Genomic DNA, 19,696 nt, shown 5'->3' on the forward strand with positions numbered 1-19,696 from the left:
TTGGTTAATCAAGCTGAAATTTTAAGGATTGCGTTCTTTCAATCAGTGATGAAACTCATGGATCAATTAGGGGATTTAATATGGAGTAATTTACAGAGTGCTAGCCAGCCTGATGGCATTCTGTTATATGCAGAATTTCTAATTGGCCTAAAATTCATAAAGCTTCAAAAGATCATAGTAAAAGATAAAACTATGTATGCACAAAAAAGAAATGAATCGAATCAATTGATTTTTTTTAAAAAAGAAAAAAAGTATTGTCATTAACAAGCAAGATCATTCATTTAAAAGTTAAAAAAAACTTTATTTTTTAATTGATGTCAGTTATTCTCTAGTTAGGATTTTTCAATATGTTTTATAAACTATTTTTTAAATTTATTTCTAAACTTGAAGTATATTATTTATTAAAATAATTAATAAATAATATACTTTAAAATAAGTTATTAAGGTTTTAAAATTAAAAGAATTAAATATACTTTTGGTAAACTAAATTTGCCAGTAGAATACTCTGAAAATAACAACAACCAAAAAATCAAAAATGATTGTGAAATGATTCTAACTTGCGCAAATGTGTTGGGATTAACATGACTTAAACAACAAAATAACGATTTTTACATGTACCAAAAAAATGCCAAAAAACATGATTTTAATTTTTGGAATAAATTATTTTCTAAAAATCTATACTTAGATGTTCAAATGGTATATTCCAGTTATAGTACCACTATAATATATCACTCAATTTTGGTTTACTCCCAAAACTTTGAATTTTGATCCATTTGAATTCTCCCAAACTTTGAATTTTGATCCATTTCAGCTCTTGCTGGTTTTACTAACGTAAAACCAGCAAGAGCTGAAATGGATCAAAATTCAGAATGTTCATATTTTAATGAGTTATCCATTACACTTCAAGACATTCCTAATACCAATATATTTAACTATGATGAGACAAAGGTGAGTGATAATCCATGCTCTAAAACAGTAGTTTGTAAATGTGGCCTTAAACGCGTAGAAAGAAAAATGCAGTATTCTAAAGGAGCTATTAGTATTATGTACTGTGGAAGTGCAGCTGGTCAGTTTCTTTCTCCTATGGTTGTTTATAAAGCTGCAAACTGCTACATAGAGTGGACAAATGGTGGCCCACCTGAAACTATATTCGACAGTTCAAAATCTGGTAGGTTCGACTCTAGAACATTTGAACGTTGGTTCAGGGAAATTTTTATTCCTGAAACAGCATCTCTTACAGAAACAAAAGTTGTTATTGGGGATAATTTAACTTCACATTTCTCATCTGATATCATCAAAGCATGCTTGGAAAATAATATCCAGTTTACATGTTCCATCCCGAATGCCACACATCTGCTCCAACTGCTTGATATTGCTGTTTTCAGATCCTTGAAAGTTGAGTGAAGAAGATTTTACAAACATGGAGAAGAGAATCACGAATTAAGGGTTCAATTCCGAAAAACCATTTCCCAGCGCTCTTGACAAAGTTGCAAAATACTCTGAAAGCAGACAACTTAAAAACAGGATTCAAAGCTTCAGGCATAGATCCATTGAATCAAAAAAAAGTATTAAAACAGCTTCCAGATGTCATCAAAGACTATGGCGGTGAGACCATAAAAGAAATATTAAATGAGGGTGTAATAGATATTCTCACTAAGTACTGTGGCAATGATGCAGCAGGAAAAACCAATTGAAAAAGTGGGAAAAAAATTGCACCAGGAAAATTTATCACAGATGACATTGATTATAGACATTGATTATAGACAAACAGAAAAAATCCAAAAGCCAACAAATTAAAGTCAAAAAATTAAAAATAGCTTCAAAAGATGTTGAATCTTTGTCTGAATTAGAAGACATTGAAGTCGGTAGTAGTGGCAATAAAAGTAATGACAAGAAAGATGTTGATTTAAATGAGTCTAATCAAGAAGAACCTGATGTCAACAATTTTCTAACTACAGGGAGTTAGCATGTATAGTCTGCCCAGGAAAAACTAAAAAAAGTGTGTGATTGAATTACATTGCAAAGATTGTTGAGGTTTTACCAACACCCAAAATTCTTAATATGAGGTTCATAAAGAAAGTAGAAGAATCCAAAAATCTGTTTAATTATCCTGTAGCAGAAGACACCATATTTGCTGTAGATTTCTGAAGTATATTGCAACATCTTCAACCACCGAAGACAAATAATAGTTATCAACTAGAGTTTGCAAATGTAAAAAATATTGATAAAATCTTTCAAGTGAATCGGATACGCTATCAGAAGATGTTAGAAATATTCACTATTCTCAGAATAGTGATTTTAACTCAGAACATTTCATTTAGAAAATTAACACATTGTCTTTCAAACCTTTATTTTACTAATTAGTACCCTGCAGCAGTTTAGAGGTACTACACAGAACAACTAACTCCTAGTCTGGATTTAACACCAGTTGTTGTAAAATCTTCAGAAAATGTGATTTTTAGGTTTTTCTATATTGGTATCTTTTTTTATTTTAAATGGAGTTAAACAAATAAAGTACATTAGTACTTAATATTTATATACAACTAGTACTTTTTTTGTTAGTTTTATAACTGCTAATTACAATTACTCTGATGATGCTATTGATATATTATATTGTTATGTTTAGCATATTAAAACCAAATTGTTTTTTGTTTTTTTTGTTCATTGTGTGGATATATTCGATAACTAATCTTGTTGTCTAAATTTATAATTTTACCAGTAAAATCTTGAAAATATATTTGTAAATTGTGTTGTAATTTAATAAAACTCCAAAAAAAAAAGGTATTAATGGCACTTGTGAAGATGGCTTAACTAATAAGCTTCTAAGAAATAATAAACTATCAAATTCACCCTCAACGAAGGATTGAGGTTGATAACATTTTTGACTTAAAAAAACATATATTAGAACCAAAAAAAAAAAAAATTTAAATGAATCCTATAAAGAAAAAGTATGTTATACCGAAAAAATAAAATTCAAACAAAAATTTATACAAAAGAATTTATTTGCAAAAATGCTCAAAAACCTATCAAAGTCACCCCTTTAACCATAAACATCAAAGAAGATGGTTAAAGATAATTTTTATAACATTTTTCTACCAGGGTTAGGGTTAATTTTAAAAAACAATATTTATAAATACAATTTTTTTTCTCTCTTTTATATACAAATTCAAAATTTACATAAATTTTGTATTTGTAAATTAAAAAAAAAAATTATTATTTTTTTTTATGTAAATTTAATTTAAATCTAGTATACTAGATATTTAAATGCGCTAAATAAATTTACTTGTTGCACTTGTGTGGTGAAGAAATCTCACTCTGCCCTATAATTGCCTTTCTAACTTATTTAAATTAATTCTAAAACAGCATATTGAAAAAATTATTTTACCTAAAACAAAGTTTCTAATTTAAAAGCTATCATGCTATCAAATTGCGCTGCTCATTAATTAAATCTAGTTATAAATGACGCTGTGAAAAGTCGCGACTAAGTTTTGACAGTTTTTGCAACTCTAGAAAGTATTTATGCATTTTTTGGCAATAGTGTAAAAAAGTGGGACCTATTATCACAACTTACTGGTAAGTCTCAGACTACACTTAAAAGATTGAATCCAACTCGCTCGGCTGGAATGTACACTTTACCTTTAGTAGTTAAACCTGGCTGGGCTGAAACGTACACTTCACTTTCAGCAGTTTAGCCTTGCTTCGTGGATATATTGAAGGCGCTTGCTGAAGTATTCATAGAAAAAGAAGAAAGCAAAGAAGTGTCCAGGTTTTAGAAAACAATGAGCATTTGAATATGTATTTATATGTGATGTTCAAAGATTTTAAGTGAAGTATTTTATTAAATTTGCCATCAAAATTGTTACCAACAAAACATTTAGATCTCATGAGTGTGATCAAAATATTGCTAACTGCAAACAAACATTTAAAACAATTTAGAAATATGTATGATTCAGCAAAAGATGAAGTTATTCAAATGGTGGCCAAATGGAATATTAATCCAACTTTTTCTTGGAATAGACAAAAAAAAAAAAAAAAAGGCTAACACCCTGATATAGGACACATTACAATTGTAAATTTAAAAAGGATATATACATATTCTATATATATAAGTATATACATATGTATATACTATTATTATTGTTAAAAAAAGCAAATATGAAAAAAAGAAAGAAAAAAACAAACAGCAACTCTACTTGTATCTGTTTTGATATACCAAAATCTGCAAGCTTACAGTTTCCATATAAATCTAACAATATATTGGCACCTACAATAACAAAGGAGAATTTAAAAAATAACAAAGGAGAATTTATTCATTCCACCAAATTATTAAAATAACTTATAATTGTACAAAAAATTACAGTACAGAAAAACTAGATTTGTTTTGGAAAAATTTGCAATAAAAATCTGTTTATAGTTTATCATATCATAGTAAAGACTTTAATTTATTTTTTGACATCTCTACAATTAATAAAAATTCAAACTTCTTGTTCTACTGTTGATTTATTAACTGCTATATTAGGTTCAACCATGAATAAGATGGAAGCAATTTAGCAAGATATGTTCTTGACATATTAAAGACATTTTAATAAAGTGTTTATGTTTGCGTTACATGTTTTCTCTGTAAGCTCTTTTTATATGATTCAACAGAGAATGTTATTTTATTAAAGCAGAAAATTATTGAACTTTTTTTTCTAATTGCAGTGTTATAGTCATTCTTGATGAAGAAAACTCTCTGGTATTTTCAGTAACCTCTAGGGTACTTCATTTGTATTCTTGATTTTAAAATGACTCTACTTGCTAATGATACAACTATATACTTAGTCTCGAAAAAAATTCATCTTTTTGATTGCTTAGAACAAGAAGTCAATTTTGAATGTGATCACTCTTCTGTGATAGCTTGGGGCTGGCAGTGACTTGAGAATTTTAACCTCAAAAAAACAAACTCAGTTGCATAATGCTAACATTGCAATACTTTTTGATGCATTTTTTGATAGTCAATCAAGCTTCTTTAATAACTACATTGTAACACAGTGGAATGCCCCTCCTGACAAAGTTACATATGCCAGATCTGTTAACTGTTTTAAGATTTCTCTTAACAGTCATATTCACTATAGTGCATCATCTACTGTGAACTCCCCCCCCCCTCCCCGCAGTAATCAAATGAGTTTTGCTAACTGTTGATATGTTCAACAGAACATATTTCGTGTTCAGTGAGAATTTATTTATGAATTTGATATAGTAGTTTAATAATAATCTGTCATTTTCACTGTATTAAAATATTTCACTGTATTAGTATAGTAGTTTTAATAATTTAACTTATAATAGAAAAAAATATATATAACAGAAATATTTCATATTTCTTTGTGAGTATTACTCAGTCTACTTCAAACATTGCATCAAATATAACAAAAAAAAAATTATACTTATTAAAAAAAAATTGTTTAAATTCAAAAACAGTAAAACAGCTGTTATATAAAATCATTGTTTTCAGAAACTTTTGAAGCACAACAAAAAAAGCAACAGATTATACAACTTCAATATATTTTTTATTAAAAAATCATACATCTACTGTAGTAGTAACAATTTTATCTTGTAAGTTGATACAAGATAACAAAATAGAGTCTGTAGTGGGTTTTTAAATACCTCCCAAAAAACTCCAACAGTGTTTTTCAAAACCCAATAATTTGAATTTTGGATAAATTATTATTTTGGTTATATTAGAACAATGGTTTCATTCTTTAAAACAAAACAAAAAAATTAACTTTTGTGTAATAAAATTACAAATAAAATGATTAAACAATAACAAATATATAAATATGTTATACAATTTTTTTTTTAAAACCTTCACTTTCAACAAGGCTGCAAGCAACTACTATTAGAGTTGGAAATTACTGGAAGAGAAAAGATGAACTTTATAGAGCAAGATAACGATTGACAGACGATTTACAAATGTAAAAATTATATGAATCAGAAAAGCAAGATGAAGGGAGCGAACTCCAAAGAACTGATATTTAAGGAAAAAAACTAGACGAATGAAGTTTTTGAAGCACTTAGGAACAGTCACAGAAAAAGGACGAGACTTAATTGAATGGCGAGTAGTACTAGAATGAGTTTTAGTAGATGGCACAAAAGACGCTAGCACTTTAGAGCAGTGCCCATTATAGTATTTATAGAAAAGAGAAAGGGAAGCAACATTACGACGATGTGATAATGGTTGGAGGTTGGCTGCAAGAGCAGGTCCAAATATGTTTAGAATGCGTTTTTGCACCTTGTCTAAAAGAGAAAGAGCATCATTGGAAGATCCGCCCCAGATATGGCAACAGTGTTTAATACAAGGACGGATTTGAGATTTATAGAGATAAAGAATAGAATCCAGAGTAAGAAAGTGTCGAGCACAATAAAGAGATGCAACTTTAGCAGACGCTAATTTTGCAATGGATTAGATATATGATTTCCAAAAAAAATCGCAAGTAAGAGTTAATCCTAGAAGATGAAGGGTAGATGACTCATCAAATATATTCATAAATATAGGAAGATTTAAATTATTGCAATAACGATTAGCTGAAAAAAAGTGGGTTTATCTGAACTACAGTTCACCAGCCACTGTGAGCCACATGCTGTAACAAAAGTGAGTCCTTTTCAAGCTCAAATGCCCCCTCCAAGCAATCAGAGAGTGTTGATTTCAGGGTTACAATGTAATAATGGTTGGTGGTTGGCTGCATATATAATATAATTGCATATATAATATGCAAATATAGATAAAATAATAATAATAAAGTGCAATATATTATAATGTCACCTCATTATTCTGATTCTAAAAACAGATGAATTTAAAGTTTGATTCTAAAAGCAGATGAGACAAATATTTTCTTCTGTTACAAATGAAATAATGTTAAACAAATTTGCCAAATTGTCTCACATAAGAAATGTACCATCACAAATATTTGCTCATATAAAACAGGTCAGATAAAGCTGATTTCCTTAATTCCTCTCTTGAATTCTGAAAACACTAGATTATTTGCTGAATTTGCGGATTTATTGGTTGAAAAAAAAACATTTTTTTTGAAAAATAACCAAAAACCATGTTTTTATTTAAAACAAAAAAAAAAATGTTTTTTTTGGTTTAAACTCACCTTTTTCAATTAAAAAAAAGCATTAGGCTTTTCAATTGAGTAAATTATTTCTTCAATAATTCATCAACAAATATAAAAACAAGATTTGTCGCTTTTACTACTCCCATCTTGTTTCTTAACTTGGTTTAAGCCATATACATACATACATATATATATATATATATATATATATATATATATATATATATATATATATATATATATATATATATATATATATATATATATATATATATATATATATACATACATATATACACAAATATATATATATATATATATATATATATATATATATATATATATATATATATATATATATATATATATATATATATATATATATATATATATACTACCGTCCATAATTATTCGAATGGTCATACTTTTCAATTTAAAATATCAAAGCTTTACTTACTATAAGGAGAAAAATTGAAATCTAACTGAACTATATGATATTTTTTATGTATTATGTTTGCATAAAAATTATTGTAAAGTTTTATTAGATTATTTTATAATTTTTTTTCCTTTTTAATCTTGTCTAGCAACAATAACTACTAAAGATATTCTTGGCATTCTACATAACAACTTATCAAGTTTGTTAAAGTCAATTTTATGCCACTCACTATGTTTTTTCCACATTTTTTGCATAACTTGCCATTTGTTTTTAATATTACTGTTAATTTATTCCATGAAAGTCCTTTAGAAGAGAGGTATGGTAATTGGAGAGGTCGTTCCTTACCATATTTGATCATTCTTTAACTCGGTTAACTAACTTATACAATGTTCTGAAGATTATGCTTTGTATTTAGGCTTTAGGTTGATTTCTTCTAAAAAAATAAATGGTTTCCCATTTTCCAACTTTCCAAAGGTTTTTCTTTAGGTTGATTTCTTCTTTTCTTTAGGTTGATTTCTTCTAAAAAAATAAATGGTTTCCCATTTTCCAACTTTTCCATAGTCCAACTTTCAAAAGGAACAGCATTGCTTTTTAAATATGTTCTAATAAAGTACTTTTGTCTTTATTACTTCTATTTTAATTATGCCACCTTTAGTATTTCAACAAAAACAGCCACACACCTGAACATTACATCTACCATGTTTCACAGTCAATAATATACACCGCTTTATGATACATTCAACAACTTTTTTTTGGACTAATTATCTTCTCTTGAAAACATAGATTTCAAACTTTGACACATCATGTTCACAGCCATTGACGATCCATTATTGATGTAGTTTAGCATTTTTATTTTTTTAATGATTTTTATCAAAAAATTTTAATCAAAATACTTTTATGATTATTATATTAACTAAAAGGGCAAAATAAAAAAACAAAAGAATTTAATTAAAGCATTTTTTAAATAAGTTTATGTCATTCGAATAATTATGGATGGTAGTGTATATATGTATATATATACATCAATTTATCATATTCAATTTTTTGAACATAAAAACCCAGTGGCTGAGAATGCTCGTTCAGACTCCACACTTGTTGGCTGTATAGATAGTATATATTCATGTTTTTTAAAGGTGATCTTGAGCTACCACTTTCAAATAAAAGCATTTTTTTTTAAATTTAAAAAGTTATACTTTCTACCCTTATAGGTTGTGTTTGTATTGCTGCCAATCATTTTTTCATAACTTCATTTAATTGTTCACATGTTTTGGCATTATTATCACATTCGTGGAATGGCCTGGTTCCATTTAATTGTTCACATGTTTTGACATTATTGTCACATTCGTGGAATGGCCTAGATCCATTTAATTGTTCACATGTTTTGACATTATTATCACATTAGTAGAATGGCCTTGGAAAAGTCTGGTTCAACTGAACACAACTATCACTACTCAAGTCTGCTGCTGTTATTATATCTGACATGTTTAAATACTTTATCAGGTTTATCATAATTTTTTTATTTTGGGTACTTGTATTTGGCACAAAAACTTCTGTGATTTTTTATGAAGTTACCTGGCCATGAAGATATACTAAGCTCCTTAACAGTGTTCTCCTCTCTTTAATTTGATGACTCAAAGCATCATACAATTGTTTTCCGATTTCAGATTGTTGTTCTTTTATTTTTGTCAACATAAAATCTTATGTCAGAAGAAATTTTTTTTTTTTTTTTTAAATAATTCACCTCTCCAAAGCCGAGAAGGCCACTACAGATGAGGAGGCTACTTGTGGTTATCACCCTCTCAACTCTATAACTCCAAAACACAAACGTTGACAAACAAAGCCGCTGCGCGGAGAAACAAGTTCAGCGCAGTACTACCAGGGACGTGGTGGGAATCGAACTCGGAACCTCTCGCTTATGAAACGAGTGCTCTACCACTACACCACTACTGCATTAATTAAAGTTACATCTCGTGGCCAAAGTCCTACCTCAGTTGCTTTAACAGTCAAAAGTACTACTAAATCAGATATCATTCTAAATTCCTTTTCGTTCACCTTGATTGAACCATTAGGGTGTTTCATTTCCGACAAATTTTCGAAAATGATTACGTTACATGCATAACGGGGTAAATAATGTGCCAAAAAAAAGTCTGAAAAATTTTCAAAATTTTTAAATGTCATCTAGAGGTCGCCATCTCGAAAAAACAGCGTTTTTTTACACTTTTTTCAACTTTAAACTTGAAAATCTTAAAAAATAATTAAATTTATGTTACGTTACTGGGTGTATATATTAAAGGTTATTATATGAACATTTGGTGAAATTTTCAGAAAAATTGGTAAATGTCTAGAGGTCGCCGTATTAAAATATAAAGCTAAAAAACTTGTTATTTTTTTAAATCTTAAAAAAAATTTAACTGGGCTATTTTTAGGCTTCAGCTTTTCTAAGAATAATAATTAATAAAGAAGATATTAGTAACATACAAAATACTATAAAGTATTAATTAGTTTTGATTTCGAATCGGATGGATTTTGCTTTCTGTGTTGTTCGACAACTTGCAAAATAAATTGTCGTTGTTCTTCATTTTGTGCACACTCGCGGAAATCACCAATAAGTTTTATTCCTCTTTCGGCGCAATCATTTGTTACCTCTAATTGTTTAACAAAATCGTCTGCAGTTCGATAATCTTGGAAGAATTTCCACTCTTGTGGATTCATCTGGAGCCATTCCTGGTTGTTTATTAGTCCTAATAAATCAAAAAGAAGCCACGACCGTGGTCCAATTAAAAAATAAATAATGGTTGAAGAACTTAATGTCAGAAATTTTGGTTTCCCAATTAAAAATGTTTTTGGTCTTGGGGTAGAAAAAAGTTTCTTTGCCATTATTGTTCTGGTAAATTCTGACAATTTTTCATTAAATAAAGATAGAATAACAAGCTCTTCTGTTAAATACCAAAGGTGACGGTTAATCAACGAAATCACAGCGGTTGCGATATCTGAATCTTCTTCATGATACCAGTTCATTGCAAAAAAAAATTTGAAGTCATCAACTGGAGCAAATACGGAAATCCTCAAGCGGAGAAATTGCATCGAATAAAAAAGACTAATAAACTTAGCCATGCGGTGGATCATAATTTGCTCATTATTGGACATAATAAATTTATTAGATAAGAGTTCCATTTTTAAAATATATATGGAATGTGACATAAATCTGGCATTGTGAATTGCACCTGGTTTGTGAATTTTGAATATTCTTTCCATTGATAGTTTTCCCCCAAGGTAGATAATAGTTAATTCAATTAACTCAAGATAATCTTCTCGCGGAAATATTTTCTCTTCGAGGCATTGGTAAGCCCATTTCAGAACTAAACTTGCTTGATTAAATATTTCTGATTTAATATCAGTAGGCCATTTAAAAAAATTCAGGTTTGAGTAATCAATATCAATTCTAGAAAATTCGGCTCGGAAACGTTGAAAAATAGGTTCATCTGGACTTTTGCTACCTCCTCTTAATGCGGTAAATGCATGCTTAATGTGTAGCTCATTATGATGATGGCGACATGCGAGCCATAGAAGAGGTCTCTTTAACTCAATTTCAATTAAAGTTGCTGCTCGTTTTTTATTACCTGTGTTGCTTGCTGTTGTATCAAAGCATATACCAACAATGTTTTCCAAAATGTTCCAATCTTGCGCAAGTTTCACGACCTCGTCACATTGAGTTTTACCTGTCGAATCTTTAATCAAAGGTACACCAATAAGTTTCAGCCTGCAAATAAAACTTAAGTTAGTTTCTTTGAATACAAAAATAAAAAATATACATAGGATTTATATAAATAAATAAATAAGTACCCGTTAAGAGATCCGCTAATAAGAACTGCTACACGTTCTTCATTATGAGCTATGTCTAAATGAAAAAGCTTCGAATCCCAGTGCAAAATGGCCTTTTTAGGTTTGTTTATCTCCCAGTCAGCTTTAATTGACAGAACAATATTCTTTCGCGCATTTTGTCTTTGACGATGCACAGTTGATACTGACATAGAAATTTCATTAAGTTTGCCTCCGCTTTTGCAGATGATAGTGGATTGAAATAGAAGTTGTTGGCGAACTGATAAACAACATTGATCAGCCACAGATGCCGTTACTTCTGAGAGCTTCTTTGATGATATCTCTAGTGAATTTGTTAAAGGCACCTTTCTTTTCTTTAGTGGTAAAGGAGTAAACTCTGTATCTTTTTGATCTTCTTCGTCAGCACTTTCAACTATTTCACTGACATCAAAGGCACTCGATTTTTGATCTTCGGTTGAACTTCTCCGAAAATCTATGCTTAGTCTATCTTCTCGACGTTCTAAAAATTTTGAAACACCTAGATCGATGCTACCTGTCATATGATACTTTCTGCTACTCTTTTGATCTTCATAAAATGCCCAATCTTCTTTCCATTTTGGTCTACGTGATACTAATAACTGTTCATATGCATTTACTGCTGAAATGTCGCAAAGTTTATCAAGTTCATTACAAAATGTGACAATTTTTTCTTTTCCAGCTTTAACATCTCGACTTGCGTGATCAATTTTTTTTATTTTCACCATTTCCACAAACAATTTGGTAAGCAATGAAAGACAAGAGTTATCTGAACGAACTGGTACTCCAGCTTTTTCCCAAACTTCCTTAAGCTCACCAAGAACAAGTTTAAAAATATCTCTTGCAGAAGTGTCGCCTTTTGAATAAAAATGTAAATGAGAGTATCTACCCAAAACATGTTTTTTCGTTGGTAGACGACTGAAACTTGATAATTTATTGGATTCAGGGTAACCAATTAACCAATCTTGATTATTTTTTCTTAGGTTCATCGTTACAATAAAATATTCGCTTTTCCAACTAGTTTTAAAATTGTTTTAATATTTCAATTTTGCTAATTGAAATAAGAACGAATTTTTTAAAATAAATTTATGAAATTTATATACATACGTCCAGATGTTTATTTTGCAAACTATTTAATCACGCAACAACTTTTAGTGGTCAATTATGCTCAAAACATAAATTATGCATTTTATTTAAGGTGAAAGCATTTAAGCAATTATTCAGCAAAAAAATATGTTGAAAAAATAAAACTTTATAATTCGGCGACCTCTAGACATTTACCAATTTTTCTGAAAATTTCACCAAATGTTCATATAATAACCTTTAATATATACACCCAGTAACGTAACATAAATTTAATTATTTTTTAAGTTTTTCAAGTTTACAGTTGAAAAAAGTGTAAAAAACGCTGTTTTTTCAAGATGGCGACCTCTAGATGACATTTTAAAATTTTGAAAATTTTTCAGACTTTTTTTTGGCACATTATTTACCCCGTTATGCATGTAACGTAATCATTTTCGAAAATTTGTCGGAAATGAAACACCCTATTGAACCATTGATGTTGGGATTTAATTCTATATCTAGAAGTGCCTTTTTAACACAATAACTTGTATTTTGGTAACTTCATTAATTAAACAGACGTTAAAAAAACTTTTGTAAATCATGCACACATTTGCAATATTAAAAACTGCAATGAAAACCACACACACATTTGAACTAGAATGAATTAGAAAACTCAAAATAAAAACAAGGTATTCCTTCTATTAAAAATTTTTGATCTTCCCTTTAGCAAGCGCTAAAATTTTATTTACTTTTAATAATTTATTAGGTTTAATATTATGCTATATATACATCTTTTATATATTTTTAATCATGCATGTTTTGCATTTTTTTAATTATATTTTTTTAATCAATTGTCATATTTATTTAATGATTTAGTTAAATAAACATATACAAGAAATTATAAAACATTGACATGTTACTGCATTTAAAAAATAAATACACAATGTTGAAAAACAAAATATGGTAAATTTAATATACATGAGAAGTAACTTTCAGAAGCATCCATATTAAGTATTTACATGAAAAATATAAATCGATTTGTAAATTTAAACTTGTTTAAAAAATATTTCTTTGGTTTAAATTGATATTTTTAAAATGGTTTAAACCATGGTTTAAACATATCAACTGTAATTATTTGACTAACAGTTTGTAAAGAAAACAGAGATATAATAGAAAAGAATATAACAAATTTTGTAATTAACCATGGTGTAAAGTGCAAAAGAAATGCTAAAACCTTGCTGTTACATTTGACCTGATGTAGAATGCGAAATCAGTTGAAAAAACCTTTAAGACACACTAACAATAAACTTAACCAAGTTGCCAAGAAACAGTTGAGCAAAAAAGTACAACAAAAAATTGTATTGATTACCATTTTTTGGCTTATATTATTAATCTTAAATACAAAGGTAGAAATGACAAAGAAATAGTGGCTAGAATAAACTTTATGGCTTCAAAAAATTCACATTTTCTTTTGATTTTGGTTAATTTCAAAGCAGAAGCTAACCTAATATTTTCTATTTTGTTTTTACATGTCTGTAAAAATTATATTATAACATTTAAATCAAGTATTATAACGTTTAATAACTGTAAGAACTACATGATGAAGACAAAACACTTACTTATGTGATTATATATTGTCAGCTTTGACATTCATTTGACTTTATTGTTAACTTGATGATTATAATAGAGCTCACGAAGAGGATGAAAAGTGCTTGCAAGTAGGAGAGAGTGGGAAGAAGTGGGACACATAAACTTTTTTTTAGGGTAATTGCAATCTTTATTATTTAATGTATAAACTGAACCAAAACAAGTTTTTAAGAATAAACCTTCTTTATAGGCAGCGATTCAATCCTCTTAGGTTTCCAGCCAATTATAACTAAGTATATAAATTTGTGCTTTTAGAGAAACTGTGCCATTGGGGTAAAGTGGGACAAGTGTGAGTAGAAGTGGGATAAATAAATTTAAAACAGCATTTAACACAAATTATTAAATAGAAACTGATAAAACCATAAAATCACCTAATCGACATAAAAATGTTCAAGAGCTTTCACCAATCAAAATAATCAAACAGCAATAGAAAGAAGCGGGACATTAATATTTCTTTTTTCCCACTTCACCCCAATGTAAACAATTTTTTAAGGTACATTTCAAAATTCATTATAATGAATTCATCATTACGAATATCTATAGAAATTCATCATTGCGAATTTCTATAGAAATTTATTGTTGCAAATATCTATAGAAATTCATCATTGCGAATTTCTATAGAAATCATTGCAATTCATCATTGCGAATTTCTATAGAAATTCATCATTGCGAATTTCTATAGAAATTCATCATTGCGAATTTCTATAGAAATTCATCATTGCGAATTTCTATAGAAATTCATTGTTGCGAATTTCTATAGAAATTCATTGGTGCGAATTTCTATAGAAATTCATTGTTGCGAATTTCTATAGAAATTCATTGTTGCGAATTTCTATAGAAATTAATTGTTGCGAATTTCTATAGAAATTAATTGTTGCGAATTTCTATAGAAATTCATTGTTGCGAATTTCTATAGAAATTCAATGTTGCGAATTTCTATAGAAATTCATTGTTGCGAATTTCTATAGAAATTCAATGTTGCGAATTTCTATAGAAATTCATTGTTGCGAATTTCTATAGAAATTCATTGTTGCGAATTTCTATAGAAAGTCATTGTTGCGAATTTCTATAGAATTTCATTGCTGGGAATTTCTATAGAAATTCATCGCTGGGAATTTCTATAGAAATTCATCGCTGTGAATTTCTATAGAAATTCACAATGATGAATTTTTAAAAAAATTCATGTTAAATTTCTAAAAAAATTCATTATGTTGAATTCCTATTGAGTACTCCTGTGGTCATATGACTATTTCAATGCTGCCATTATGAGAGGATAAAAAAAGTAAACAAACTGTTCGCGGTATTAATTTTAATATCGTTTGTAATAGGTTTTTATTAGGTTTTAGTACCAATTTTAATATATTATTATAATATTTAATATTAATATAGTATAATAATAAGGATTTTTTAAGTTTTAAAATTAATATCAAGTTTATTTACTATAAAAAATGTCGTACTACAAAACATTAGATGTACCTAGGTATCTTTGGAAGGTACCTTCTGAAAACAGACATGATCAATTAATAAATTATCTAATATTTTCACCAAGTTCTTATACAGCTGAGGATATGAAGACCTATAAAGCATGGAAGCATTTAAATGAGAAATAATATATTTGGAAAAATTGTGTTTCATTCTAAACATTTAAATGATACCCAAATTAATCCATGGATTTTTGCAGAATTTAATATCCACACTGTAATTGCAAGGCAGGCCTTTCTAAAGCATGTTCACATATTGCTGCAGTTTTGGATTAATAGAATTGTTAAAATGTGAGAATTTAAAACAGTAACTGATTATAATTCTAAATAGTTACCACCAAACTCACCAGCAAAGTTAAAAACAAAACATTTTTTCGATTGACTAAATAAATGAAAATTTAAGGCAGCTATTCTAAAAATAATACTTGAATCAGCTCATGAATACTCTACTGAATCTTATAATTCTGAAGTATCAGATGGTGTTGTTAAGTGTTCTTTTTTAAAAAAATATGCTTAGAAATTAAATTTCTATACAGTTATAGAAACACCATTACAAAATACAATTGAAAATGAAAAAAATTGTTATTGTTATTTAGAAAAAAACAGTCAATTATTACTTAAAAAAGACCAACAATATTACTACTAAGTACAAACTCAACTTCTTGTTACTGAATATTAGTACTGCAATTTTTACGGACAGTAAAGGACGTTTTAATTCTTAGAATTTTCTATAAAGAAATCTTAACATATATGAGGAGTTTAAAAAAAGTATTCTTATTATTAAAAAATTACTTTTGAAACTAGTGAACTTGAACACACTGAAAGTAATGTTTTATCATTTAGAAATAGCTACGAAAAAAATTAAATTAAAATAAATTTTGAATAATTTATATACAATTTTGTTGCTCATAATTCTATTGAGGTATTTATTTTTTTATTATATTATGGTATTGAGATTTTTATTTTTTTTTATTTTTTTTTTCTTTGGTAAAAAGAAAAAGGTTAATAAAGTAGCAAAGGTTTCTTTGAAACTTCATTGAAAATAAATACTTATTTCTATTTAACTAAATTCATTTTAGTTGGTCAAAGTGAATGGATTGGCATATATGGAGAAAACATTGTTGTTCAGTGGCCTTCAAGTCATTTCAATGCACTGCTTAGAAGGCAGGTGTTAAATCTGGTTCTCTTATTTGGAAAAAGTATGAGACAAAGGTCTTAAAATTGGGGTGTTAGCAGAACCTAATATATATACATATATATATATATATATATATATATATATATATATATATATATATATATATATATATATATATATATATATATATATATATATATACACACACATGCATATGCAGGTATGAAAATTCTATTTTTTTAATGAAACAAGTAATTTAATGTTATTTATCTTAAATAATCAAGATGATTTGAAGTTGAACAATCAAGCAAATGCACTTTTAAAAGTTGTTCCACCGTTACCAAATCAGGTAACTTTGTATGTGAACATTTTTGAATAAGTTTTTGAAAAATTTGGTTTTATAAATGTTAAATGCTTATCTTTATTTGAAAATAATTTAAGTTTAAATGTCAAAAATTGCGCAAAAACTAAATGTTTGTGTGTTGAAACACTAAAGTTATTAAAAACATAGTATATTTATCTTTTATGATTATTATTATAATTTATATGTACTATTATTATAATTTATATATAATGTAATTTATATGTATAACTGTATATGTACATATATCCGTTTTTGTGTGGTTTGGGGGGGGGGGGTTTCCATAATGCAATTTTAAATTTAATAAATGAAATGAAATAGCCATATTGAATTTTAGGAGTTTTAAAAGAAAAGGAATGCAACAAAAATACTAGGTTAAAGTTTTGAAATAATTTTATTTTAAAATTATGTATGCATCATTAAAAAATTATTAATTGATTAGGAATTGCTCAATTTCTCACTAAAATGGAGCCATCAATGAAAGAGCATCATGAATATGTTTTTTATTTGTCTATATTGTTTCTAAAATGCTAATATTTATAATACAACTTAATGTTTTATTAAGCACAACAAATAATAATGCTTTTAATGACAGCCATGTTTCCAAATCAATTTTTACTGAAATGACTGTTTATTTATCCATTCCAATTTGAAAAGTACCCAACTACCCAGATGGATCTAGTAGAGTAAGATATTTTCATGTTGCAAAGTTTTTTTTCAATCTTTTTTTTATTTATAAATCTAATTATACTTATTTCATAGTAGTTTTATATTGTAATTTGAAAACAGTTAGTACGTGGTTACAAAATATACATTGACCTTGTAAAATTTAGCAAATGCAACAAATTGCATGGTACAAATGGATTTGTAAATGATCTTTTGGTGTCATTGGTGGGAAACACAAGTTATCTAAGTGGTGTCTGTTTATCTAGTACCAAAACCAAAAAATTGTCAAGATCTTCTTGATTTTCTTTTTTTTCCAATAGAAAATACTTCTTATATAAATATACAGATGGTCTATAGAATATCCTAAAAAGTAGATATGCTATATTTAATCAATTCTATAGACCATTATTATAGAAATTATTAAAAAAATATTTTCTTTACAATTTTGAAAAATATGGTCTACTTCTATGGACTTCTAAAGAAAAATCAACAAAAATTTCAATAGAAACTTCTATAGATTTCCATTGCAATACTAGAATATATTCTATAGACTTTTTGTAGTTGAATTTCTATAGACAATGTTTCAAAAGCCTTTAGAAAATAGCATTGATTTTTTTTTATAGAAAATTCATAAAATGTTGTCCTGGGTAGGTACTGCTCTCATTTAGAAATTTCAGGCTGTCCCACTTCCTCCTTACAATCCCAAACATTAAAAGTAAGTTTCTAGGCCTATTTATACTATTAAATAAATCTGTAAGATTTAATGATAATATCATTACATCTTTTATGATCATCGGATTGAATCCATAGCAACATGAGTTTTCATTTTAAAAGTAATTATTGTTGTATAAGTAATAGATTCTTAACAGCACAATACATATTGACATATGGACCCAGGCCCAGTGGAAGGCGGGTACAACAGGTGATTTTCATCCATGCGCCAAGGCAACAAAGGCACAAAATTTTTATTAAACTTTTATTTCTTGCTGAGAATATGAAAACATATAAATTTATACGAATAATTATATAAAAATTTGTATACTTATTTATATAAGAATTAGTCTTTTGATATTTTAACTCAAAAAACCATTTTTTTAATTTTCTTTAATTTATTTAGTGTACAATTTTAAAAATGTTTCAGCCAATTAAAACAAATCATGTTTGTGCATTTCAACCATTCATTGGCATTGTTTAGAAGTATTGTTTTTACTTACGGGACAAAAATGATCCAATTTAAATAAAGAAAAGAATTATTGGATCAAAATTGATTTCTAAAGAAAGGTGAACATATCTTCAAAGAAGCGTTTTAAACAAGACATTTTAGAAAAGTGTTTTTAATTAAAAAAACGTTTCTTTATATATTAATTTAGAAGTTAAAGCTTTAAAAGTAGTTTTTTTTGTGTTAAATATTTTTGTTTTTAAAGTGTTTTAGCACTCTTATTTGAGAACTTCAATTATTTTTTTATTTTGATATAAAGTTATCTAATTAATGCTATGAAACTTTATAATATTTATTGATTTCTTTTAAAAGAAATAACGGAGAAAAGAAAACTTTCAGGTTGTGAGTTTAAACAAAAATGCCTACGAAAAATGGAACAATTGAAATCAAATCAAACATCTTTAGAAAAATTTATATTTAAAACTCATCATGATAAAATGGCCGAAGAAAGTCCAATATTTCAAGATCTGGTTGATTCTGGAAATGAAAGCAAATCGAGTGAATCTACTTATTCAATTGAAACTATTCAAACAATTGAAAGATTGATTGAAGCTGCTGCTACTTCAGAATGCTTTGACGATATTAGCAATTGGGAGGAAAATTTTAACAATGATTTCATACAAAATGCTGTTATAAAAGGTCATAACAGTTTCAAAGAAGATTCTAATAACATTCCAAAAAATGTTTATAATTTGAGTTTTTCAAATCATTATTTTTACTGCATCATGGATAATGGT

General features: G+C 27.7%; 1 long non-coding RNA gene across 1 annotated transcript in view; it reads right to left on the reverse strand.

Moving 5' to 3' along the window:
• LOC100215486 (uncharacterized) overlaps positions 1-19,696 on the reverse strand; it is a 96,321-nt gene that overhangs the window by 9,034 nt on the left and 67,591 nt on the right. Inside the window, exon 9 of the long non-coding RNA XR_010643774.1 lies at positions 4,194-4,264. This is a non-coding gene — a long non-coding RNA (uncharacterized LOC100215486). The remainder of the gene's footprint in view (positions 1-4,193; positions 4,265-19,696) is intronic.

This window comes from Hydra vulgaris, chromosome 14, assembly GCF_038396675.1.
Source record: "Hydra vulgaris chromosome 14, alternate assembly HydraT2T_AEP".
Lineage (NCBI taxonomy): Eukaryota > Metazoa > Cnidaria > Hydrozoa > Anthoathecata > Hydridae > Hydra > Hydra vulgaris.